Source organism: Rhynchophorus ferrugineus, unplaced genomic scaffold (genome assembly GCF_030347505.1).
Source record: "Rhynchophorus ferrugineus isolate W39M unplaced genomic scaffold, kcgeb_rfMv2 rfM3, whole genome shotgun sequence".
Taxonomy (NCBI): domain Eukaryota; kingdom Metazoa; phylum Arthropoda; class Insecta; order Coleoptera; family Curculionidae; genus Rhynchophorus; species Rhynchophorus ferrugineus.
Window position 1 is genome coordinate 2,666,840 of NW_027472582.1, and position 27,166 is coordinate 2,694,005.

General features: G+C 31.5%; 1 protein-coding gene and 2 long non-coding RNA genes across 5 annotated transcripts in view; 1 reads left to right on the forward strand and 2 right to left on the reverse strand.

Annotated features, from left to right (window-relative positions):
- The first annotated feature begins 3,198 nt into the window (after nt 1-3,198).
- The window catches only part of LOC143192686 (uncharacterized), a 76,540-nt gene continuing 52,572 nt past the window's right edge, over nt 3,199-27,166 (forward strand). For 2 of the 3 annotated variants that reach the window (XM_076398179.1, XM_076398182.1), the window contains exon 1: nt 3,362-3,777. The gene's annotated coding sequence lies outside the window, so the exon portion shown is untranslated. Of the gene's footprint in view, nt 3,325-3,361; nt 3,778-27,166 lie in introns of those variants that run through there. The other variant, XM_076398180.1, reaches the window with a different exon arrangement.
- On the reverse strand, nt 15,659-15,885 carry LOC143192689 (uncharacterized). The gene is made up of 2 exons (XR_013004864.1): nt 15,813-15,885; nt 15,659-15,768 (listed from the first exon to the last, which is right to left on the reverse strand). It is a non-coding gene; the product is annotated as an uncharacterized LOC143192689 (long non-coding RNA).
- On the reverse strand, nt 17,732-18,126 carry LOC143192688 (uncharacterized). Its single transcript, XR_013004863.1, has 2 exons — nt 17,990-18,126; nt 17,732-17,925 (listed from the first exon to the last, which is right to left on the reverse strand). It is a non-coding gene; the product is annotated as an uncharacterized LOC143192688 (long non-coding RNA).

Below are 27,166 nucleotides of genomic sequence, written 5' to 3' on the forward strand. Positions count from 1 at the left end.
TTCACCGTCAAAAATCCATGAACTGGGCTTCGAATTTCTTGTTCATACACTGTATTCTCAAGATCTTGCTCACCGCGGTTATTTCCTGTTTTCTGATCTCAAAATAATGGTCGCTGGGAAGAAATTTTCGTGAAATGAAGAATTGATCGCCGAAACTGAGGCCTCTTTTGAAGCAAAGGACAAATCGTACTACAAAAATGGTATCGAAAAGTTGGAGCGTTACTATAATCAATGTATCACCCTTGAAGGGAATTATGTTGAATAAAAAAAAACTAATTTTGCGAGAAAATATGTTTTACGATGGTAGGCCGGGGATTAATTGACCTGTTACTAACAGTAGCAAGTTTAATCAATAATTTGGTATAATTCCTTCCAAATGCTACCTAATAACTCACCTACCTTAGAATGAAAACGCGGAACAATCAATCATTCATAAATTCATTATTATCAAAACCCTTAATCGTTAATTTAGATTTCGAAAAATTGATCGATTTTGTCAGTACAACATAAAAACATAAAATAATATATAATAAAATATATAGGATTTGTTGATAACTTATAATGAATCGATAGTGTTGGCTATAGAATTTAGCCCGATTAAAAAAAATTAATATATATACATGTAAATAAACAGATATATCTATCATTTCACCGAGATATTGAGTTCGTCATAGCATGAAACTAAGAAAACGGTACCTAACAATTCACAGTCACATTTGTCCACGGAGCATAGCACAATATCCAGTTACTGTTCAAATATAAATGGCAAATAAACTTCATGTAATCGCGGTAATTATATGGTTCGGGTATTATCGCAACATTTTTTTTGTTCCTGATAGCGGTACAGTTCCGAATATGCAAAACCATAAAGACGACGCTAGTTAAAAAGCATGAAACATTTAACAAAATACTGTTTTAAAATGGTTCAGTTCTCCTTGTTTCCTACTATATTGAAAATGTACAATCAAGACGAAAAAACTAGTAAACAGAATCGATATATGAAGAGAATACATTCGTCATGTATAAAAAGTTGCCTAACCGGTGAGGTCTCATAAAAACAATAAATGAAATGACATGCTATTTGTTATAAATGTTAAAGTATAAAATATATTTCGAAGTGAAATCAACAGCGAGTCCACTGTATACATGCCATATTGTTCAAGAGCAGAGGACATATCTCTATTCTTCACGTATTTCCGCCTTTTTGGAGCGATTATTATGTTGCGAACCGAATACAATAATTATGAGGCATTTAGTTGCGCTCTGACATTGTTGCTTCGCGCATGTCGTCGCGGGACACTGGTCTACGATGTATATGGACAGACCGTTGATCCGATAAAATAATCTGAATTGAAGTGTCAATCAATTATTAATTAATTTTTTTGAGGGTATCAAATAAACAATATAAAATTATAAAATATATATAATCAAACTTTTTAACATTGTTTATTTAATGTGCTAAATAACTCTAATTGCTTTTTATAAAAAAATAGTTTATAATTTAAGTTTTTAAAATTTAAAAACTTTTTTTTATTAATGAAATTAACTTTAATATATGGTAAAAATAATATGCATAATATGCATTATATTTTAAAACCGTATAAAGCCATGAACTGCACTTAATTGACCTGAGGAAGTGCCCAAGCGATCGCTTGATCACTTGATCAAGTGATTCATCGAGCGCAAAAGGCATAATAAATTGCAAATACGACGTAAGATCTTATATATTCTCATGTTCGTTTTATGATGGATTTTATAAAGCGCCATAGTATAAGCATAGTGGAAAATTGCTTTGACAAGATTCTGGTTAAAAATTTCTCGACAACAAAAGTGTTCAAGGACTTTTCCTTATTTCTTTCTTACGTACTAAATATTTTTTGGATAGTTCATATCTCGTGATTTGATGGGAATTCAAGTTAGTTTAATGTTTTTAATGTTTAATGTTGTTTAATAGAAGAAGAATCAAAACACAGTAAAAGTCATCTTACGTAATAAATGAACAGCGTGGCTCTATTCTTATATGGTATTTAATCATATTTAATTTTTCTCCTTACTCCAAAACTACACAAATACATGTTTTTATCAAAATCGTACTGTCAAAGAATATTATTTGAGCATTATGCATTATTTGTCACGCAACATTTGTGCCTCGTGATTTTTCATCAAAAATTTAGCCACAACCTTTTTATACCTCTTATTTAGCTACGTTAAACTGTTATATATATATATATATATATATATATATATATATATATATATATATATATCCATTTAATAGTTACAAGCGTTTTAGTGAGCACCCTTCGGTCTTATGAATGGAGCGCGTGACGTAATACGGGGTGGTCCTGGAAGGACTTTTTGTTTCTTTTAACAATAGCAATTTTGGATATAAATATACAATACTAACTAACGTAACTTAACTTTAACGTTTAACCTGCGAATCATTTATACAGAAAGTTAATCGGAAGCATGAGAAAGACGTAGTATAAATCGGTATATAAATCAGCAGTGAAATAACACTAGTAAAAATGAGGAAGGAGAAGGAAGAGTGCAGGAAATCGATCGTGCAAGAATCGGTTTAAAAATTGTTGAGGTCTCGTCTTATTTAATAGCATACTTATTTAGTAAGGGAATCTCCAGTATTTTAACCATACTAAATGAGCTTAATATTACTGTTGGTAATAAATGCTTCAATAGAACTCAAGAAGATGACCAGATAACCAGATAAATTTCTACATGTTCGAACATTTTAGCTCTTAGTGTAGTAAACTGGAAACTAAAAATAATTTTTACTTTTTTTTATTGTATATAAATGTAAAGAAAATGGTAAAATACCGTACTTGATTTTCACATTTCGAAAGAAATAATTAATTTTCGTTTTTTCTTCTTTAATGTTAGTTCGCATAGAAGAGATACAGTGACCTCCAGAATTGATACAAGTCACCTGGATGGAAACACACAACGCGTGGCGGTCTAGATCTTCGTTGCGTGATTAAAAATCTTTTAAAAATCTTTTTATAAAAAAATGTAAAATATGTTCCCGAAATATAAGTAAAATAAATGTATTCTTAATTGGCTAAAAAAAAATCATAAAAATGTCCCGAAGAACAAAGCTGCAGTCACATATTTTTCTAAATTACTCGGGAATACTGATAAATAAAAACAAGTTACTTTGCTAATCAACAGACCGACTCCGGCCGCGAACGTACTTATAGGCTCGATTAAACATGTCGCCTGTCGCAAGGTTTGTAAACACAACCGCGGTTAGATATTTGACATAAATTCAACATGGCGGTGTCTGTGCAGTGCGATAACAGCTAATAGGTAAGTTTTTTGAGTTTTAATCGTCACCTAGAGCCGTACATTCGTTCGCAATCAATCAGACCGACGACGAAATCCCTCTAACGTCCAAACGGGCCGTAATCCGTCTCGCCGGCCCCTCACAATGCCGTTTATCACCTGAATATCGATCAGTGTTACCTGTATCAATGCTTAGTTGGCTTTGGAAATTCGGTTTCGCGGTGCAGTTTTTCTCGGCGACTTTTCCCGGCGCGATATCCATCGCGTGTCGTGCATTTTTGCCCGTCCCGGACCCTATGTGTATGTAACGTCAGGTTAAATTACTGTAATTATTCGTGTGGAGTAGTGGCCGTTGTTGATGGAACTTAATTTAGCAATTATACCGAAAAGATGTTTACTGGCTTCGAGGCTCCGCCGGTGTTTTGTCGATATAGCAGCACGGGGCTCAGGAATTGATTATTTACTCGCACGAGAATTGTAAGGTTATAATTCGACTAGTAAATGTTTCAATCACATTATTAGTAATACAGTATTTAAACCGGATAAAATTATGGCTAATGTTCGTTTGGGTCTGGAGGGAACCTTGTGGTTCATTAACCTTCTCTGGTTTAGTGATAAAATTAACCGATTTTGATATAAACAACGCATAATTTTTTACGTTGAATGTTGTTATGTTTTTTTGTCAAGTGCAAATACCTAACAAATTCTAGAATGTTATATACAATGTTAAACACAACCACTACAGTATTGTTATTAATATCCTGATATTTTGACAGTCCAGGAATCTAAAACAATTGATTTTGTGATCACCTTGTGGCCGAAATTCGACCACAATTTATAAAGTTAATCGTGTTTCTCTCATAACAAACTAATGAGAATAACTTTAAAATTATATATTAATATTACTTTAGTTACAGCAACAAATGTCTGTATATTAAAATATTAACTAAAAGATTGAACCGACTGCAAAAATAAATAAGGAACTCACTGAAAATTAAAGAATAATCAAACTTAGATGTTTAATGTAAAATATGTACATAATAATCGTTATAGTAACTAAATAAAAATAATCAAAAACCTTATTTAACCTATCTACTACACTTATTTTATATTCTACTATATACACAATTTAGCTTAATATCTACCTAAACCTATTTCTATATTTACAATATTGTTTTAAAATAAAGAAACAAAGATTGAAAACAAGCCTAGGTGATTTGACAAATGTTCTAACTAAACAACAACAAAATGTTATTGTTCTCGCCGAGAGTCGAACGGGCGACCTCCGTTTGAGAGCTAAACGCTTTAACCATTACATCATAGAAGCAGTTGTCTACAATATTTCTACGAGGCCTTATATGCTACAGTTAATTCTTAAAAAGCAAACTAAATGACTTTTGTACTAAACGACTTCCGATTTTCCGTCACATCAACTCAGCAATAACATTATACCTAAATAATATATATATATATATATATATATATATATATATATATATATATATATATATATATATATATATATATAGCCGAATATAGAACCTCCTCCTTTTTTGAAGTCGGTTAAAAATACATTCAATCTATCTCAAGAAGTAACACTCACTAACCTTTTTAAAAGGTATTTAATTAAATGTAATTTCCATTAAGTGTTAATAATCAACAGAGTGTTAATAAGTTTAAGTCACTGAACATTATAACATAAAATATCATGAATAAGATTATTTGCGGAAATGCAACAACTTCAGAGCATTAAATATCAGTATGTTTGATTTTTATTTACTTTTATGTTTTTATCATAAACATGGAGTATTAAACGAAGTAATTCATATTTGTATATCAATTAAAACAACGAACACAATTTATTTTTTTGCAATATAGAAATAATACTAAGTAATGTATTTATACTCATTAAATGAACTATTGACTTCTCAAAATTTTTTTACTCTATAAAGTTAATAACTAAAATAATTGATAAATGGTTGAAAAAAGAAATTGTCATATAGTCACGTATTTTATTGCATTAATCGTTAAACATCTTAATATTTATCAGCGGTTTAAAATATTTACCAAATTACTGTTAATAATTCATACTTTCTTCTGGGACTCATGCGATAAACAGTGTTCCATCTAGGCAAATTATGTAGTTAGTTTCACTTTATCTACGTATTTTCGTTTACCACATACTTCATTTACGTATTGATATCTTTTATACATATTTTTCACCTGAAATATTTATTGAAAAATAATAAACTTAATAAAAAATCCAGGCCTATTTGATACAGGAATAATTTCTTTATCTACAGTTTGAAATAAAATTGCATCGTTCTTTACATTTTTATTCTACTGTTCAATCTTTAGAGAGTCAAAAAAATCAAAACTATATATTACATATAAATCGATGTAAGCATAAATTGGGTACATTTTTGTCAAGGTCGCGGCTAGGATGAGTAATGTAAATAGTAGAACCAAAAATAGTAACTAAAAGTACACGACTGAAACAGTTGATAGTAAATAGTAATAAAATCAATTGGAGCGAAAATAGGGGCTGAAAACAGTCACTGGTAAAAAGTACTAAAATCATTCGAACCAAAAATAGCGACTGAAATAATCGATAGTAAAAAGTAGTCAATTATTAAACAGTCGATAGTTCCCATCACTAGTTAATACCAATAAAATTTACAGAAAAATCTTAATACATTTTACTCTAATTATGATTGATATGAAATTATTACCTCAAGCATGATATGCTGTTTTTCCAGAACCTACTATCAGTTCTTAAGCAATATTTCTTAGTTCACCAGATATCAAATTAATTGAAATGCTTATATGGATTCAAAAAGGATGGGTTATGAATCTGAAAAAAGCTGCTTGTGAAAATCTAAATACCTTGTAAAAAGAGCACAGACGTTATGTTATTCTTCTCGTTATGTTATACTTGTCGTGTTATGTAGTCTTGTTATTCTGGAATTTTGTTAATCTATATTAGGATATAGAATATACCTTCGCATAAAAGGGACACATAGTTGTTATTAACAATGTTATTCACCTCTCTATCAGGTTAATTACATTTTCGATATAATTAAAGGTACTTAAAATAGCAAATACATTAGAATGATCTTATTGTTGTGAATAAATTACTGATATTCAAACTATACCGGCTGGGTCCCACTTTGTAAGATTTTGTCACATTTTTTGCCTTGGAATAATTACATTAGGGGCTATTACACCATCGTTACACATTAGAATGTCTAATTATGATGCAAAATTATTAAAAATATGTATAAATAAGGCTTATACTCATAGAAATCGTCCAGTGCTACCAAAACTTTTTCATTCTAGTGGACCATGTTGCCAAATATCGACGAAACTCTTTAAAAGATTATTGATAATAATTAAGGGTTATAAACCAGCAAACATTTTGAGGAACATTACGACGCATTGACGGTCATAAATGTTGAAGACGTCCATTAGCTGTTTTATTGGACGGTAAATATATGGACGGTATATCGATGTTCTGACATCTTGCATCATATACACAAAAGATGAGAAAGTCATTTTAATTTTAAATATAATTTTAAGCTAGATGAAAAAAAATATATAAAAACTAAAACACAAGTCAATAATTTCGGTCACATTTATATATTGAACCAGAAAAAATGTAATTTATAATGTTCTATACAGCCTAACTAAAAATAACCTTAACATACAAAACGTGTCTACGTTTTTTTTGTTGTTATTTACTTTAATACTATTTTCGAATTCTGGTAAACAACTGACATATAATTAATAATCTATAATAAAAATACCACTTCTGTTGGTAGCTAAAAATACGATTTATTTCCGATTGTCTCGATAAAGGTTTTTATTTCTATATACATGAAATTTTCTTTTGACTAATTAAAAAAGCAACTGTTAAAACGTACGTGCCACATTTGAAACGATTTTGTTCGTTCGATTTTGAACGTTGGCCTGCTTATTACTGGAACGAAATTACGAACGCTCTTTCATTAGCTTTATGGAGGTGTCCTACATCGTACTTTCACTAAAGGAAATTAGATAATAATCGTAAAGTGGCGGTGTATATCAATGCTAATGTCAACAGTAGTGCAGGTAACAGTGGGGGGAAAGGGACGTTTGCAGCGGAGAAATATTGTTCTGTTGTTTTCTTTGGCTTGAATGTCTCTATTTGTCTGAAATATTGGGCAATTAACTATAAGCGTTTAATTAATTTACGTGGGCCGTTAGTGAATTATTCTAATTGCCTAACCGATTGTACCTTCCATTTTTTTTGTAATGTTCAATAAATAAACTATTAATAATCTAACAAATTAAAAGATAATAAACTAATTGTGTACTTGAGATCGATTTTTATTTTTACTAACCGACTACAAAAAAGGAGGAGGTTGACCGATTTTTCCGACCAATGGAATGGAAATCTGATGGTGGAATTCGAAGAAATCAAGGGAAACCCTATATTCATATATTTTTTTGCTAAATAATCAGACCCGAAGTCGTTTAGTACAATAGCCGTGCTGTTTGTATTTTAAGCACTAACCATATCGTATGAGAAGCCGTAGAAATATTGCAGGTAACTGCTTCTATGGTGTAGTGCTTAGAGTGTTCAGCTCACACGCGGAGGACTCAAGTTCAATTCCCGGCGGGGCCAACGACTTTTTGTGGTTGTTCTAGTTTGGTTTAAACATTTGTCAAATCTGCTAGGCTATTTTCAATCGTTGTTTCTTTATTCCTATTTTTCTTCATACGGCCTGCACCTTTACTTGGCCTGTCCGTTATAATACTTTATAAACTAACTGCGTAATTTATTGAGCAAATATCTAACACTGAAAAGAGGAAAATAAAATATTTTTAACAAAAAAATTAAACCGACTTCAAGAAATTAATAATGAACACACTAAAAGGTAAAATATAATCAAACTTAGATTGTTAACACAAAAAACCGTTAAAAAACATTTAGAGCATATAGATGGTGTTATCATATTTAGTATGAATTTATTTGTTTTTATTTATCTATTTGAAGCCTTTATTTGGATTATATTAAGTTATTCAGTGAAGAAAAAAGATATGGTAGCAATTTTAATAGATAACCATTGATACAAATTTTATTTGATTTTAAGTTAGGTTTTCTTAATTTCCAATTCACATAATTCACACATGTGATTGCATGGTGGTGAATTGTTTTTCAAATAGAAGCAATATTGTTAGCTAAATTTTCTTCTCAGCAAAATACGAGCATGTAAACTACAATAACGTCATACATAACCAAAATGGAATTGAATCCAAAACAACATTTTGAAATAAACATTATTTTACCCAATTCTTGCGCTGTTGATTTTATAGACCATCAATTTTTTATCTTATATTTTCTTTCAGCTTCGGAGATGTTGAAAATAACGAGTCAACACCGTGTGAATGTAGATTTTTTTCTATTTAATAGGGCGATAATTGACGATGAAGATAGTCCAATCAAAAAGGCGTAGAATGATATGAATGAATGAGTTGAATGATATAAATTATATGGTTTGAAGAATATTTTGAAATAGTTCTAAATCTTTATAGAATTTCTTTAGGTTGAGTTATGAACGGGAAAAATACTGGAAAAGAACTGCTTAAATATTGATAAAATTACCTTTTCATCGATTGATGCTTTATAACGACGAAAATATGTTTAATTATACGGTTGAACTGTTTTTTTTGCAGATAATTACGAGAATTATGTATGTTAATGGTTTTTAAATGATTCGCTCTTTGTATCATTTGATATTAATATATATTAATATTAATAATCGTCTTATTTATATCAAGGTTATTGGAAACTCCTTAATATAGTATTACTTAATTTATACAATAGCGTCAGTCTTTGATGAATTTAGTAATGAAAATGGATCTCCAAAAATTATTAATTTAATTATTTACTAACTAATGACATTCTTCATGGTCATCATGATAAAAAAACCCTTAAGAGATCTGTCATAAATTTTTAATATGATCTCATAGAGTAATACGCAGAATTTCTTGGAAGGAATTTCGGCCTACATCGCATATCGAATTGTCTCAGGCTTTGTTCCCTTGATTTCATCTGATATCAATCATATTCTATTTTGGATTTTTAAATATTCCTTTATGATTGAAATTAACTTTCCTAACTAATACTGATCTCCATTTGACTGTTGTTATAATTGATTATAGTAATCTAGAAAATTCACACTAATAAGCTATTGTTTTTATCGTAATTTGTCACGATTTAAAATTACAAAGTATTTATTCTACTGTAGATGCTTTGACATTAATGCAAAAATGCACTGGTTTTTTTTTATAACTTCACTGAACTAGGTCACTTTAACTGCCTTTAATCTTCTGACTAAGTCATCGTTATCAAGGAGCTTGAGAACCTCAACATTGTTGTGCTGATGGAGCCTCTGTTCATGTCTTTGGGCATAGTCCTTGATAATATTATCTACACATTCTATCTTCAGATTCTTGGGGTAGGAGAATGTATCATGGACGTTCAATAGTACCTTGTTTTAGGACATTTGTATGATATTTCTATTACTTTGGCTGGTACAACAAGAGTGTTGAATACTACAAGTCTACACTAGTTTCAAAATTTCCATATTTGCTGATTTATATAACACGTCAATTGAAAAGTCCCCGGCCTATCATAGTAAAACATATTTTTTTGTCAAAATTAGTTTTTTTTACTCAACATAATTCCCTTCAAGGGTGATTATAGCGACCCTCCAACTTTTCGATACCATTTTTGTAGTACTATTTGTCCTTTGCTTCAAAATAGGCCTCAGTTTGGGCAATCACCTCTTCATTCGACGAATTTTTTTTCCCAGCGAGCATTCTTTTGAGATCTGAGAACAGGAAATAGTCGCTGGGGGTCTGATCTGGCGAATACTGGATGAGGAAGTAATTCGAAGCCCAATTCATGGATTTTTGTCATCGTTTTCACTGACTTGTGACACGGTGCATTGGTGAAGCAGAACTTGCAGTCCACTCGGATGACTATCGATTGGACTTCGGAGTAAAATGATGGAGACATGTTTCATCAATTGTCATATATCGACGCAAAATCTCGGGTTTATTACGCTTGATCGTCTTCAAACACTGCTCCGAATCATCAACTCGTCGTTGTTTTGGTCAAAAGTGAGCTCGCGTGGCACCCGATTTGCACAGAGTTGTCTCATACCCAAATATTCGTGAATGATATGATGTACACGTTCAGTTGATATCTTTAGAGTGTCTGCTATTTCATTCAATTTCAATTTACGGTCATTCAAAATCATTTTGTGGATTTTTGAAATGTTTTCGTCGGTAACAACCTCTTTTGGGCGTCCACTGCGTTCACCGTCTTCGGTGCTCATTTCACCACGTCTAAACTTAGCATACCAATCCTTGATGGTTGATTTCCCTGGGGCAGTGTCCGGAAACTTGGCATCAAGCCAAGTTTTTGCTTCAACTGTATTTTTTTCCTTTCAAAAAGCAATATTTTATCAACACGCGAAATTCCTTTTTATCCACTTTTTTCACAATAACAAAAGTTGCTTCACTCAAAATGCTATAACTCACAAACTAATGATCCGACAGCTGTCTAATTAATACACGCATCTTTTGGGTGTTAGGGCTAACTAAAAAAACATATGGATTTAATTCTAGTAGCGCCTTCTATGTGTCAGGCCGGGGACTTTTCAATTGACCGGTTACACTGGGTTATGCTTGATTTTTTGGTCGGTTAAATTAATTTATAATCACTATTTAAGGTGTACATTCTGTTGAGGCATTTGAACGCGGTTGTAAAATATGACTTTGTGAATTTTTACCTCACGTCGTCCCCATATTTGTGAACCTGTACTTCCTTGTGTATCTTCACGGACACATTAATCTTCTGAATCTGATTTTCTGCGTGTTGTCGACTAGCTGTATTGCTTTTATGTATTCCATGTTTTAAGGCGAAATCTTGGATAACTTCAAAGATCCATTTGATGTCGAGGTCATCGTGTAGTTTTTTGGTTATGTAGGTATAAGCATCGATAATTAATCGAAGAACTTTGAGAACTTGTTTTGGTATAGTTGGATTACTAGTTTGATGTTTTGATGAAACTCTATAAGGCTAAATAGGCCTTATTAATAGAATAGTAAACCAATTTCTTTAATTATAGGTCAAGTTGGGAGTATATTTCCACTAGCTAGTGTGGTTCTTGGATTTTGAATCCTGCTTTTTGTCTAATTGGGTGTTAAAATAATAATGAGTATTTTATATCTAAAAACTGAACACATTTCTCACTGTTTACTGATATCACCTTTTTCACTAGTCATCTCTTAAAGCTAGTGGAAAGGATTCGCCAAATTAACACCAAATAGAAACGAAAATTATTGCCTTACAAGCGAACTTTTCCTTTTATTTATAATTTCAGAATAAAGATCAGGTCTAAGTTAAACTTTTAATGTCTCTGTAACTTTATGTAGTACGTCGATGCAGCCGAAGACCAATATTCGTGTCGGATAGAAAACCGCAACACTTTAAGTTGCGGTTTGTTACTTTCAAGCAGGTATCAGGAACATGCTGTTATTAACACCAGTTTTAAATTCGCAGGCCTGTTTTTAGTTCGAGTTGGAATCTTAATTACGATATTAAATGCATAGTGGAAGACCTAGAAATATGAATAATCAGATTCAGATAATTGGTGTAATACCGTTACATGTTATGTAATTATTTTGTATTTTTAACCATCGTTCTCTGTTTTATTGAATTTAATTCACCAGGTGTTATTTATTTGTACATATTTGATTTATTTTGAACATTATTCGTCTTCTAATTGATACTTGCACTCAGAGTATAGCAGCCATATTGTTGAAAGCAAAGTTGGAACTGTACGAAGAAAAGAACACTAGCAGCGATTGAATCAGGAGCTAATGCTAAATCGAAATTGATAAAACTTGAAAAAAAACAGGCTAAAGTGACAGTGTTTGCTGTTTAAAGTTAACAATGTTGAATTTGGACTTAAGTTGCTTCTTGTAATTACTTCTTGTTGCTACAGTTATCATAGTTATTTAGCTGGGTATATTCTGACAGTGTTTTCGCTCTCTTCTGCAGCAGTTTTTCGAAGATGACACTTTATTCTTTTGTTTTAATTATATTGGTTCATTATATTTGCCATGCTCATTGCTATTCATTAACTCTGCCTTGAATTTCTTGTTGTGTTTGATTCCTTCATCCGACACATAATTCATCCTGGTTCTGCGGCTGCCTAATATATGTTTTACTATCGTTTCGAGCAGTGCTATTTGGTTGCTCTCTACTTTGTTGTTTCTTTCGTTATTTAATTGAGGAGATATGTATTTCGTCTATGGGTATTTTCACCTGTTTACAGATCTGCCTGTTCCGTATATGCCGTTAAGGTATCAACGAAGGTTATGTAGATAAACTACTACACAACTCAAGATGATCTTTGGTAGATTTTCTAATATTATTTAATAATATTAAGACCAGAAAAAATCTGAAGAACCTGTGATGTTCAGTGAACCGTATTTAAGTTCAAATGTATTTTGAAGCCATTATTACACTACGAAATACTAACTACAAAAGGAAAAGGTCAGGTATATGACATTTTAAAAAGTAATTGAATATACCGATATATATTTGTATTTTTATTGGATTTTAGAGTCATCTGGTAAGCATTTTCCGACGTTTTTAAATATAACTTTTTAAAAAAATGTTTGTAAAATTGTACACCCTAATTGTTTAATTATTTTTGTTCTACTGATTGTCAGTTTAAACATTTCTAAATATTAAAACTTTGACATTTGATACGTTTAACCGCAGTATTTATAGCATCAGTTCTGTTTCTAAATTAAATAATTTGTGGTACTGATGTGGGTAAAAATGACGATATTATTTATATATACATTTATAAGCTAAAATACTTGCATCATCTTATATTATCAGTATTAAACCTTCGTGGGCAGGTTTTAGTCAGAATTAATAATTCAAGACCAACTAATCCTCCTTTATATCTAAAAATTTTTCTTAAATTTTCTTATCTACTTATTAAATTCAAGGACTTTTTATAGTGTTATATCATTATTTATTTTCTCCACAAGAAATCAATTCGATTTACTTCTTGGAAAAGTCAAAAATAAGACAATATCGGCGGCCTATATCAGTATCCAGTATTTTCATCTACAATCTCTCACAACATTTCTTATCAACATATTATTACTGTACTGTGAGAAGATATTTATGGGATTTTATATTATTTGGATCGATTTTTTGATGAGGTGTAATTTCTCTTAGTAATATCCCTCTTAGACAGGTCCTCGTTTAATGAAAGTCGTTCTCCACTGATCATTTATTTGGTGTGTGAAAAGACAAGACATAACAAGGGGAACTAAATTCGGCGAATAATCTTGATGTTGAAATCATTCACTATTTTTGGCGAAGACTTTTTGAGATTTTTGAGCAGGTACCTTATCATAATGGCAAATTATTGTTGTCTTCTCTAGTCTTAGGCTTTTTTTACTAATTTGCATCCAAATTGGCCACAATCATAACTTGACTTGATTTATCCAAAAAACACTTTCTGAGTATATTTCTGGACACGAACACGCATTGAAACCAAAAATATGGGTTCCACCACCTAGACTAGTTTCTAATTTTCTCAAATCTCAACCATAGTGATGAAATGAGACATAAAATCATTTTAGTTCTATATATATTTTCAAAATTTCAAATGTAATTCAATTTAATTATGACACTTTGATGAAACATTACGTGATATCGATTTTTTTTAATTATGAGTATAGATTAAAAACCGCGACTCTATAATCCTAGTAGATTTTAACATTTGTTACACAGAAACCGTTACATATTTATTCGGAGAAATACTGTTCACCACACCATGTATAATCTTGGTTCATTCTTCCTAAAATGCACCTTCTTTGGAGATGATTCAATAATCGACCCAAGTTTTAGTACCTTCTAAAGAAGACAAGAACGAGCATGATCTAGGGAATATGGCGGGAAAGGTAGGATGTTCCATTTTAACCTTTTAAGATAATTTCTAACCTCTTGGTCAGGTATAAACGGGCATCATTTTGTTATATCTGTCGTTTTTCTTTGAATCTCCAACTTTAACGCTTAATTTGAATCTGATAACGCGCGTAATAGATTTTAACAGCTCACCAGGCTGAGTTGGTTTTACTATATAGTAAAACCTTACTATATATGCAAGACCTTCGAGACATGAATGTCTGGCTTCATCATAATTGCGGAATCATATCTGGTGTATCCTCACCATTTTTTCCAGTAATTATGTGATAAAAATAGAGAGGATAGATAAAATAATATCAACACCGGACATAAACACAATATTTATTTATAAATAAGGTATTGAGTTACCATTTTCTCTTGAAACAACTGCAATTCTTCTCGGAATAGATTTGTAAAGCATCTGTATACTTTTCACTAGGATGTTATTCCATATTTGTAACAAAACATTCGCCAATTGTTTCGATGAAATTGGAGATGTCTATATAGATATTCGCAGTAATCCAGCCAGTGATGTGAGTGAGAAATCAGAATGAAACCTGCTCAATGCTTGACTGTAGGAAAAGACAGTCCGAATCATAGGTTTCTTTTGGGATCTCCACATACATAAACCCAACCAGTAAACAATGTAAACGATGATTCATGGGACCATATCACATTCTTCCAATCATCCAGAGTTCAAGTTTTTATGATCATTGCACCAGTTATTTCGCAGCTTAGCGTTGACTTCTGTTATAAAGGGTTTATCCAATCGCGGCGTTGCCATGAATGTTAGATTTGTGGAGCTTCCGCCGTACTGTATTTGTAGTAAGAGTGAGTGTTGAGTTTTATGTTGTCTCATCACAATCGATTTCGTCGATCTCTGTCAGTTAACCTTGGATTTCACGCATTATTCTTCTTCGCCGATGTTGTTTTACCATATTTTGTGTATACTATCATTACCGTTGATACTGTCACTTGTGAAACCTTTGAAAACGCCTTGAGAAGTCACGTATTTCATCGATCTCTTTGTTTGGCCAACACAGAGCAAATCTTATAATACACTGAAATATAACCTACAAGATTTAGTATATAAACTGAGCAATACGTACGCGCCACATTATCTACAATGAAACTGTGATGCCAAGATGCATCAGGATGTACCATTTTGTATAATGTTCATGTTATTTTGTATCTTCCTATATGTTTGGTTTTCTTTTGTGTCGCTGGAGCAATAGTATGTTAAAAAACGCCTTTCAAAATTCTAATACATGTTGTAGCCAATATCTTTCTTTTTGAACCATCGCCAAGACTTTTACTCGATGGGAAATGGCTTGTTGAGTAATTTCTAGTAAGTGGGTTTAACTTATTAGGCTTCTTATTAGGAGCGCTTTTTATCCTTCTTTTCCACACTTTTACTAATAGATTGGTCACTACGTATCTTTGCTACAGTTTTTGTTACAACTAAAAGCAAAACGTAACACTTCCCACAAATGGACCTTGTTGAAATCAAAACTAGTCATGTTTACTCACTTAGATATATTTCACGCTGACTAATTCGAAAATTTAAGCTTGGGGAATTGAGGACAAATGTTTTGCCTTAAGATATCAAATTCCCGTTCGTCATATTGAGCATCTGTTTTTCTCTGGCGTCATGTTTTGCAAAACAGCAGTTTTCAATTGCTACCATTGATAGTTTTACTGCTGCCGGTGCTCAGTGAACTTATTAAACAATCTAGTATATATTTAGAAGGCTTAGGCACCAAGATTTACTATATTGAATGGTATTAATTTTATTTTATTTCATCTCTAAAAGTTTCGTTTCTTTTATGTCGTTGGACCAACAGTATGTACAAAGGAAAATCTTACAAGATTCAAATACATGTTGTAGCCAATGTCTTTCTTTTTGAACCGTTTCCAAGACTTTTACTCGATGGAAAATGACTTGTTAAGTAATTTTTTGTAAATGAACTTAACTTATTAGATTTCGGGGCCCTTTTTATCCTCCATTTCCACACTTTTAGTAATAGACTGGCCACTATATGTCTCTATTATCATTCGACGTATCTTTGCTGCAGTTTCTGTTACAACTAAAAGCAAAACGTAACACTTCCCACAAATGGAGCTTGTTGAAATCAAAACTAGTCATGTTTACTCACTTAGGTATATTTCACGCTGTGTCTAATGCGCGAATTTAAGTTAAGGACAAATCTTTTGACATATCAAATCCCCGTTCGTTCATATTGAGCCTCCGCTTTTCTCTGGCATCATGTTTTGCAAAACAGCAGTTTTCAATCGCTACCATTGATAGTTTTACTGCTGCCGGTGCTCAGTGAACTTATTAAACAATCTAGTATATATTTAGAAGGCTTAGGCACCAAGATGTACTGTATTGAATGGTATTCATTTTATTTTATATCGTCTCTAAAAGTTTCGTTTCTTTTATGTCGTTGGACCAACAGTATGTACAAAGAAAAATCTTAAAAGATTCAAATACATGTTGTAGCCAATGTCTTTCTTTTTGAACCGTTTCCAAGACGTTTACTCGATGGAAAATGACTTGTTAAGTAATTTCTTGTAAATGAACTTAACTTATTAGAATTCGGGGCCCTTTTTATCCTCCATTTCCATACTTTTAGTAGTAGACTGGCCACTATATGTCTCTATTATCATTCGACGTATCTTTGCTGCAGTTTCTGTTACAACTAAAAGCAAAACGTAACACTTCCCCCAAATGGAGCTTGTTGAAATCAAAACTAGTCATGTTTACTCACTTAGGTATATTTCACGCTGTGTCTAATGCGCGAATTTAAGTTAAGGACAAATCTTTTTGACATATCAAATCCCCGTTCGTTCATATTGAGCCTCCGCTTTTCTCTGGCATCATGTTTTGCAAAACAGCAGTTTTCAATCGCTACCATTGATAGTTTTACTGCTGCCGGTGCTCAGTGAACTTATTAAACAATCTAGTATATATTTAGAAGGCTTAGGCACCAAGATGTACTATATTGTATGGTATTCATTTTATTTTATTTCGTCTCTAAAAGTTTCGTTTCTTTTATGTCGTTGTAGCAATAGTATGTACAAAGAAAAATCTTACAAGATTCAAATACATGTTGTAGCCAATGTCTTTCTTTTTGAACCATTTCCAAGACGTTTACTAGATGGAAAATGACTTGTTAAGTAATTTTTTGTAAATGAACTTAACTTATTAGATTTCGGGGCCCTTTTTATCTTCCATTTCCACACTTTTAGTAATAGACTGGCCACTATATGTCTCTATTATGATTCGACGTGTCTTCGCTGCAGTTTCTGTTACAAATAAAAGCAAAACGTAACACTTCCCCCAAATGGAGCTTGTTGAAATCAAAACTAGTCATGTTTACTCACTTAGATATATTTCACGCTGACTAATTCGAAAATTTAAGCTTGAGGAATTGAGGACAAATGTTTTGCCTTAACATATCAAATTCCCGTTCGTCATATTGAGCCTCCGTTTTTTTTTTCTGGCATCATGTTTTACAAAACAGTGGTGCAAGTAGTGCTGCCGGTGCTCAGCGAACTTATTCAACAACCTAGTATATATTTAGAACGCTTAGATAAAATGTCCGTATTAGTTGATATAGTTATTAACATTACCTTGACACATTACGTATTTTTCTTCCATGCTCCGCTACTCAACGTAAATTTAATCTTTAACGGTTGTCATTGTCACGTAAATGCATTTTAATTTACGGTCGGTACTACTGTTATTTTAACGAGACCGTGCGTACTTTGTTTGCCTCGAATATTTACTGATAACGGATAATTACTATTTATTTAAAACATTATCTTATTGTAATTTGCTCTCCAATTATTACGATTGTAACCTTCCATGTTGTTTATTCTATTTATCAGTCGAATTGCTGGCCTATAATCTTGTTGCCGTTTAAAGATTACGCGTGTTGTTTGTTCGCCAGTCGGTTGGATATATTTCAACAATATTTTGTCTAAAACGAAAATTCTTGCGGTCTACTTAGGTGAGTTGTGGTTGAAATTCTTGTCGTTTATACCATTAATGGCCTTATTCTTCTCTTGTAGGGTTAACTGTTGACAAATGTAGAGTAAACTTACGAATATTTCGAGTTAACCAGGATATTTGACTCACTAAGTTCCTGAAACCAATTTCGTTTTCTCTTGTGTATTGTTTTCATGATGGGTAAATCGAACTGTGAGTTTCACGCACTGATTACGTGATTCGTTTTTATGCATTATAACTACTTTTTGTTGCTTTGAAGAGATGCACTGAGTCAAAGATTGCTAACATTACAAAGAAGGAAGATAAAATAAAAAAATATTTATTGGCATTGTAATAGGGTAGTAAGTTTCATAAAATGCAGATTATTATTTATTCGTATACATAAATAATTTTTCTTTGATAGTGTAAAGATAATTTAATTGTATTAAGTTTTTTTTATTCACAGAGCTGACAGTATTTTACTTGCTTACATTTTGATCCAATAGCCTAATATTTCGATATCTGTTTGTGAAAATAAAATAACAGTTTTCCACTTAGTATTACTGATTTATTCAAAATTCCATTGACGTAATTCATTCCTTCTGTTGTTTTATTTGAACAAATCTGCTGCTTATCCATCTAAGCCATTAAAGCTCATCAAATACTTTTGAAAACTAATGGGGAATCTTTTCCGCTATATCTCAATTGTCAGCGTTTGTTTTAACGATTTAGAAGTGACAATTTTAATGTCGATAGCAAAGAACAGTTTGGAGGACCAAAGATATAATAATAAATTGCAAGACTTATTGGACAAACACTGCCTCTTAAAAACCTTATACATAGGTTAGCAATTGCTGAATCAGCTTCTTCCAGTCGTTTACGCGCGACCACACGAATTTACTAAAAATTCATTGCAAGCCAAACAAAAAAAAAGAGTTTTCTGTGACGTATTGTGAATGACTATGAAATCTGGATGTACTATGACAATCCCAAATACAGGAACTAATGGGTTAGTACAGGAGAGCTATCCATATCGACTCCGAAAGGGAATATTCATGGCCATGAAGTCTTGCGATGCAAATGATGCGATTAGTAAGTTGTAAGGTATTACAAACTGAATGGAATTATTACTGCATATATCTACAGGCGTCTATTGAACATATTAAACTACGTATTATTGCAAATAAGACGAGCAATAGCAAGTAACAGACAAAGTCATCTTCTTGCATGTCAACGCTCGACCACGTTGCAAGAGTTATAAAGGATACAATGTCACAGCTCGAATGAGAGGTTCTACGCACACATTGTACTCATCAGACGTAGAGCCTTTTGATTACCACCTGTTAAGATTGATGAAGTACAGCTTGACTGGCTGATGAGGTGAAAGATGAATCTTGAAGAAATATAAATAAGATCTTTTTTATTTATTTTCTCATGGCTGTCAAAAATAAGCAGAATATATGAGATTTTGTAACAACTGATTGATTTTGTGTTAACATGTTATACTACAAAAACATAACTTGTTCTAACTTTTAGTATATTTAATTTAGGTTTTAAGAACCTTTCTATTACTAAGATAATCACAAAATCACAGAGTTTCGTTATGTTTTTAAATATTTAATTTAAATATTCAACCATTAATTTTGTAACACATGTTTTTCTATAAAAATTGAAACTAAGTAACTTTTTTATATCGTCATTTGATATCACTACAACCTATTCTGCAACAACAGATTAGTTTCATGTTGTTTCTACTAACCACAGCGTGAAACGACCAACGACTCTTGAGTTGATGTAACACCTGAGGAAACCATAACAGAATTTGCTGACCACTGACCCAGGATTACTTTCCTCTACATGATTTGAATCATTTTAGGACGCCTCTATGACAGAAAAAGAAGAATATCCACCCAGTCAATCACTTCTTACGAATCCCTCGTAAATCACACCATATTTGTTTGTTTAATGATTGTCAATTATTATTCTAATGCTAGTCACGACGTTACACAATCCCACAGTACTGCAAACAACTATATTTTGACACAAAATCGTATTCCTGTTAAAATCGAAGCGGCATTTTCAATTCGCACCTTGACCTTAAAATATACACTCACGTCATTTGGAAACAGACGCGACAGACGGGGTAAACGAATTTAGTACGAAATATGTCATTCGATGTAAGTATAAAGGATTAATATACGGTTTTGGCGAAGGTCGTTCACATTATTCAGATATTATTTTTTTCCGAAATTTATCGCAAGTCGTTGTTATGCAACATGTTATCTGTGTTGGCGTGTTACAGTTTTTGTTTGCTCCATCATAAAGTTATAAATAACGGAGATAAGGAGTAATGACGAACCTAATCAATTTGAAGATGTTCGATGTCTTGGTTATCTTTATTATCTTGTATCAATATTAGAGATAACATTTTTTTGTTCAAAAATTTGTAAAATATAATATATTTTGATCACATTTGTACATTTTCGTTAAAATAATAGTAGCATTAGTGTTCTGATTTTTTATCATTATTACAGCCCATCAAATTCAAATGTCTTTGGAAAGTCAAGTGCCATTGTGATAAAATCAGAGTAACAATTAAATTTCGTGGTTTCGTTCATTACAATCTCCCTTCTTCAAGTCGAATTATCAACAAGTATATGTCGAAATCATAAAAAGGATCCTTTCGGACACTTTTCATCCGTCAGTAATCAATTAATAGAATAATTCAATTAATATCAATCCACAGTTGCCCTATTAATCTGATTTAGCTCTGGTTATTCGAAAATTGAGGAGAGAGAACTGAACCAAAGAATACTTTAAGAGCTGTCTCGTAAATTGTTGTTGAATTATATCAATTGTTTCGAACATTATAAAACTAAAAGTATTGCATCCAAATTGAAATATCTTTTCGTACTTTAGCTGAAAAGTCTTAAGATTTTTTGATCTCAGAAAAATGTTTAGAGGATAGCGACAAAAGGTTGAGTACTATTGTGGTTTAAGGTCTTCCCAAAGTGTTTTTATTGGTTAGATACCATCTATAGTCTCAAAATACCTAAAAAATATCTAATATCCATGAATGTACTTCCAAGTTCAGTTCATAAAAATGTAAAATTAGTTTTAAACCCAAAGTGTGTTTTTCCTTCTCATTTTACTCTAGCTAAAAGACACAACATCCTGCCTGATGCGTCTGAACATGTAACCAAATCAATCTATAAAATTCGATTTTTGTTGGCACTGTGTTATTAGAGAGACTATATGTAAAGCTACGAAATGGAAAGAAGAACTTAAAGGCTAGAATATCTCCATATGTTACACGTTTCAAACTAAAACAAGCATTCAACGTAATGTAGCATCAATCCATTAAAATATTAGAATATATGGTATCAAGTCTTTCTTAGTACGCTAAAGATTGATTGCTATTGTCTCTTCGAATAGGTCCCACTCAACTTGCATCAGACTGGTCTTATGTTTGACTTTGTATTGTCTTGAGACATCTCTCAATTTATAAATATTTGTAAAGATATTTGAAATATAATTCATTTGTTATTAATTGACTATTTGTAATAGCAACTTTGGCATTCCATTAGCCAATTTATTTCTCATGCATTTATGTGTGGAAGCACAACCATTAGTAGATATGAAGAAAAGTATTATCTATGCTCTGTACGTAATTAAACTACCTAACTTATACGACTTCTAAAAACTTTAGAATATCTACTGAGGAAAATTCCAAAAATTAAACAAATAAAGGAATTCTTCTTTATTGCGATCATCTCATCGTATAGAGTGGAAAAAGCAAAGGATATCTTGAATATCTCTAGAGGAGTTTGAAGAATAGTGAAAAAAACCTACAAGAATATCTACAATATGTAATAAAGCTTTTGAATCATGTAAAAAAACTAACAAAAACAAACAAAAGTATTGGTTATAGGAAGGCGGAAAAAATAATTATAGTAATAGGTTATAAGGCAAGGTAAACATATTTGAGCAATACAATTTATTCTTAGTGTTTTTAACCATATATATTAACATAATTGATTAACCACCAAATATTATCTTATAGAATGAGAGGATATGAATAAATATCCTTAAAAATGTAAAACTTCTGTTCCATGATTCTTTTCTTTGGGTAGGACACTCCTAAAGTGAATTTAATGAAATCAAAATATAATTAAAATATGTATCAATACTTACGTTTATTTTGAATTAGTAATATAATTTTTTATTGAGCTCAAATATGAAATATAAATTTTCGATATTACTATAACTTGCTGTCATTAATTGCCGATGAAATGGTTCTTCACTTACTCCACAATATAAACTAAATTGCCACATGCTATAATTAACACTACCACATATAATTGTCACTCTTCATATAAAAATAAAGTGGTTTTTTAGTTACAAGAATGTATATTTTCTTGCTGATAAGTATTATAAAGCAAATGTATACATCTTTTAAACAATTTTATCGAATATACTTGATTGAATTAATCGATAGAAAATTATAGATCAATTACGAACATTATAGATAATTATTTGGTTTTGTTTAAATAATTATTAATTGTTATTTATTAGTCCTCAATTATGTTTTAATCGATACATAATTATTACAATTATTATTGATTTAATTATTAGATATTGTACGATGTTAATTTGTTCAAAATTGTTAATGGTGTCAACATTAAATAGTTGCAAAAACGGTATCCAAAAACAACAACATCAACAAGAAACTTATAGTGAATCAAATAATCTGCGAATTTATCGATCGTTTTTAAAAATATTTGATATATAAAATAATAATGAAAATTTATAATGTGTGACATTTTTTAAATATTTATTTATTTATTAATTTGTCTTTACATTAACTTAAATCACTTGCCTGTTGCAATTTTTAGGTGGCTTCTTCGTCTCCTACAGAAAGAATCGCATCCTCATCAGCAAATGTAGCCATCATGATACTTTCTATTTGTGATGGTTAACATGACATTGATAACATATTAAAGATAAATCAAACATTGGCTACATAAATGATATATTTTTAACGATATCAGTAGTAGCATGGTTGGAAGCTATAGCTCTTGGACATGATATTAATTTTTAAATATTAACTCTTTAGACCATTCTGAAGTTAATATTAATCGTTTATTATTTCTCAGTGATATATTGAATGTTGGAATATAAATGTGGGAACGTGTAGTTTATTTCTATAAATGCTGTATAATAACAGATTTTGGTATATATACTTCGGCAGTGTGGTAAAAAATCTGTATGGAATATACTATATTGATTTTAAAAAATTCTTATTAATTGCCTTTTACTTGATACTTGAATTACCATCGTAGGTAATAATTCAAGTAATAAATGGTCTGGTAAATATATTACATAACGGTTACACGGTTACCTTCCAGTTAAGGCCATACCATTGGCAAACAAGAAAAAAATTATCTCTTATTTGGTTTGTCAGAACAAACTGCAGCATGTTCAATGGGTAACTCATTTTCCAGGGTTCTCTTACAGCCTTAAAATCGACGGAACTCTCATCACAAAATTAATTTTTAATGTTGCGTGAGTTTTCGTTGAGTTTTTCCGTTATTTCCAACCAATTTAGTTCAATAGAACTTCTTCACAGTTAGTGTAATATTTCGATTATGTATATACATTTGACCAACAGAAACTACATTGCAAATAAAGTCAGCCGGCTTAGTTCGCTTAATGGCCACAGGACGGTCCTCATATTGTTACGATAGTTTGAATCCTGCTGGGGCATGTTTGTAAATGTGTGTGATTGTTTAACATTTATGATTATTCATAAAGAAAGAGTGCAGAATTCGACCAGGAAAATGATCCATGTCACGTCATTATCCAACCTGATGTCTTCTGAGATGATTTCTAAGTTGGTCATTTGCCAGTCGGGCAGGGTTAATGCCGAGGACCGTGGTTCGGAGTCCACGTTAAACAGTAGGTCCAACCCAGATAAACTCTCGTTGTAAACTCTCTCTCTCTATATATATATATATATTATTTTTTTTTTTTTTTGATAAATATATATTTTATATTTTAAAGTCTCCTTTTTTACCAACCAATATATATATATATATATATATATATATATATATATATATATATATATATATATATATATATATATATATATATATATATATATATATATATAGTCATATACAGCTTATTATTTTAATTTTTTTTTACAAGATATATTTAGTACACATTAAAAATTCGAATTCAGGGTATCTGAAATAGTTTACTTTAAATTTTTTACTGATCGACAACTGTAGAAAATAAATGACTGTGGCCATAATAATGATAAGATAAACAAAGAAACAATGCAATGTAATGGGATAGAAAGTGCATTGACGAAAGGTATCAGTTCAATAAAAAAAACGATTCCAAACCTGTCTAGACTATATTTCCACCCTGTACATGTTGCTGTATACTAAAAAAATTAATATCTACTATTCAAAATCGCTGATATATTTTAAATGGCACTCGTACGTGTTGAAATCAGTTCAGATATAGCTTAACACCGATAAGTCTTGTCATATTGAAATATCATTGTAGGTCGACGAATGTGTGTTCCAATATTGTTTCGTTTGACTGACGGTAGACAATAGGCTAAATGACTTTATCGATAAGCGGGCCAGCAGGACTGCCGCTTTTTTCGGAAGCGGTCGAAGAATACATTTACTTTTTTTTCGAGTTAGAAAACAGTTCATCGTTACATATTTAAATAAAATCGAACCGTTCCATTTAAATATGGAATGGTCTGTTTCGACGAAAGTAATAGCCATTAACCTTTTAGGTAAATAATAGGCCTGATGACTATAATAACGAATCACAAAGTATTTTAATATGACGTTTCGAAGATACAGATGCAAATGTATTTGACAGGTTTACCAAAATATTATTTTTACATAGTTGATAGTCACTTCAACACAAGGATTTAACATCTAGCTAAAACACCTAGATCTCTGATCGCTGTGACAACATTGGGTTCGCGCATTATCTGTACGTAAGTCTTAACACAATGCCAGGCAGTAAAAACTTTTCCAAAAAAAACCGTTAAATGTGATTTGAATTAAATATATGTCACTTACCCCTAATCTGGTGAAGTATAGCCCACCGAACTATTTGATGTACAAGAAACATGATATTTGATCTTGGAATTTTGTAATTTAAGCATGGTGCGATTTGATTGACCCTTGTTGCAGGCTTGGATTTAATTGCTTTTTTTAAATATTCTTAGAATATAGTCTTTTAAGTTATTTTGTACATACGTCATCTAAATTTGTGACGTCGAAACGTCGCAATGTTGCCGCGAGTTTTAGTTCAGTTGGGCTTTGATATACAACAAAATTCTAATCTAAATAAAATAATTAAACAAAAATGTTATCAAATATCATTTACTTTAACATTATAGTACATCTAAAAACTACAGTTAATTATACAGCCACAATAGTTTATAGGTTAGAGTTATGACCTCTTATCACTTTTACTTTCAAGAATTTTGCATACGTCTGACAACCGCATGACTTTGACAGGCTCATTCGTTTCCGTGTTCGAACTAATCAGACAGACAGCATTGTGTCTGTTTTTAGCCACAACAAAATGAGAAGGAAAATAATGTCTGGTGAACATTAGGTAGTCATTAGCAATGAGTGCTTAGTGAGTTGGCATTTGAATCGTGTAGAAACATATACTGAGTTCATGCACACTTGTACGCCTAAAACAGTCACATTATATCAAATATAATTTTCTATGTTAGTTGGTTATTAGAAATAGATTGAACAAAAACTATAAATGAATATATATACGTTATATATATTACGTTAATTACATTTTAAACGTAATTAAACATACTTCAAATAGTAAATGCTTACATTAGAATGATTTTTTGCCTGTTTTAGCATTTTGGCGCGTAATTTAGATTTCACAATTTCGATCATGCTCCAGCGAACAAATATATTGTAGACATAACTTGTCTACTAACCTAAAATTGTCATAAACAGTAGCACATGCGGAAGATACAGAATATTGTACATAATATAAAGTGAATAACAACAAGCTGTAATAAAAGAAAGCAATACTGGATTGAATTTATTTTGTAAATATATAATTAATAATTCAATATAATTTTTTGCCGGTTTGATTGGCGCAGTGGTAAAGGCGACAGAGCGTCCCACCTAATGTTGTAATAATCGAGGGTTCGAATCCTGCTGACTGTCCTAGACAAGAGTGTAAAATCCGACAAGGAAAATTATTCCAGTCACGCCAGTAACCAAGCTGTGTAAGACCGGATGTCTTCTTGGTAAAAAGGCGACTATATATGTATATATATATATATATATTATTGTTATTATTTATTAATATTTTATTATGATTCGTTAACGGCCATGTGTTATTACAATTTACTACATTTCACTACACCACTACAAGGACTAAACCAGTTGGTTCTCTCGAGTCTTCGTTCTAGTACAGTGTTAACCAAGACAATGTTGCCCTTCGCCGTTAACATGGGGGTGGAGCATTTCCTCATGTTTTGTTATGAATCTCGTAATTTCTAGACAGTTGGAACCCAAAGTTTTCGATGTAAATAATTGTTCCTCTAGTATCTAAGTACATATATAATTCTCTCAGTGCTATGATCACAATACTTGCATTGTGTGGATATTTCTTTTTGTAGAACACATTCATAAATAAATTCCATAGCTATTTGCTTATACAGCAGCAACTTATTGTGTACGGATAATTTAAATTTTCCTCCGAATAACCAATAAATTTTTTGTAGTTATTTCAGTTCG